This window comes from Lycium ferocissimum, unplaced genomic scaffold, assembly GCF_029784015.1.
Source record: "Lycium ferocissimum isolate CSIRO_LF1 unplaced genomic scaffold, AGI_CSIRO_Lferr_CH_V1 ctg6679, whole genome shotgun sequence".
Classification (NCBI taxonomy): domain Eukaryota; kingdom Viridiplantae; phylum Streptophyta; class Magnoliopsida; order Solanales; family Solanaceae; genus Lycium; species Lycium ferocissimum.
The window spans coordinates 36,090-37,274 of record NW_026726454.1 but is presented as its reverse complement, the minus strand read 5'-3'; the positions used below and the strand labels follow the sequence as shown (position 1 = coordinate 37,274).

Below are 1,185 nucleotides of genomic sequence, written 5' to 3'. Positions count from 1 at the left end.
TCACATCCCTATTTGTGATTACTATCCTTTAGTACCACTTATCGAAGTCTATTTTCTGACCCCACATATTCATCTTTTGTTTCACACTACAATACTTTATCCCTTTTGCATGCCTACCTTCAAATTTTATCCAAATAGTCCTTTGCCTGACTCGTCGTCCCTCTTGGAAGCTTCACTCACCCTCGTTTCTTACACTTTTTTTCCTTTTCTCAAGACATTCTAATCTCTTTACTTTCTATATATTCACTTTCTTCCTTTCCCTGATATTATCGCATTAAGGCTTTCCAACTCTAACCTGTAGTGAAAATAACATCAACTTACCTTGTAACATTTGTCACTTGAACTTCACTACCCTGTTCGATTAATGCCTTCAGTATATAGCAACGTCGGTTGCTGGGACACTTATACCATACTGGGACACTTATACCAGTTGGCGCAGCCATATATGGGATGTCATACACATACATATATAAATTTACTAACGCCTCGCCTACAAAGTATTTCCCAATACTATTTGAACTCATTCGAATTCTAGAGCTGTGATGCACCTTCTTTCTCTTTGCCGGTCTAATCCACATCATCCTTCGCGATCTTTCGGGGTTTCCAACCACTCTGCATATTCCAATTTCCCTTAGGCTACTTTAGCTTCTCATCTGTCTCTTATCTCTGAATTTGTAGGACTCTTAATATACTTCCCAGGGGGTCACCCATCCTAGTATTACACTCACCCCAGCACGCTTAACCTTGGAGTGCTAATGGGATCCGGTGCGTTAGTACTGGTACGATCGCATCCACCCTACTGCATGACCTTTTTCGTATGACCTAGAACAAGTTGGAGTTCTAAGGGGTCCCAATAAATTCTCGTAATGCATCTCCCTCCAGATTAAAAAGGATCTCTTACTCTTCCGACTAAGCAAATGTTATTTTGGCCTTTGAAATCCTCAATAATCACCTTCAATCTGCATGTATGACTAATTTTCATCCTAACTTTCAAGATTCCCAATGGTGGCGAAAACATCTTTATCGTAGTTACTTATAAATACTTTAGTTATTGGTTCCTTTAGGATTTTCGCTCGCCGCTATTAGGTAATAACCTACAGTAAATGCACACACATAAGAAATTTCAATAGAAGACTCATACACCTGTAGCCGATCGGTCCTTAGCCTAATCTAGTGGGCTATAAA

The 1,185-nt window shown here is 39.7% G+C and overlaps 1 pseudogene; it reads right to left on the bottom strand.

Moving 5' to 3' along the window:
- Positions 1 to 676: 676 nt before the first annotated feature.
- On the bottom strand, positions 677 to 793 carry LOC132045435 (5S ribosomal RNA; annotated as a pseudogene).
- Positions 794 to 1,185: the final 392 nt, after the last annotated feature.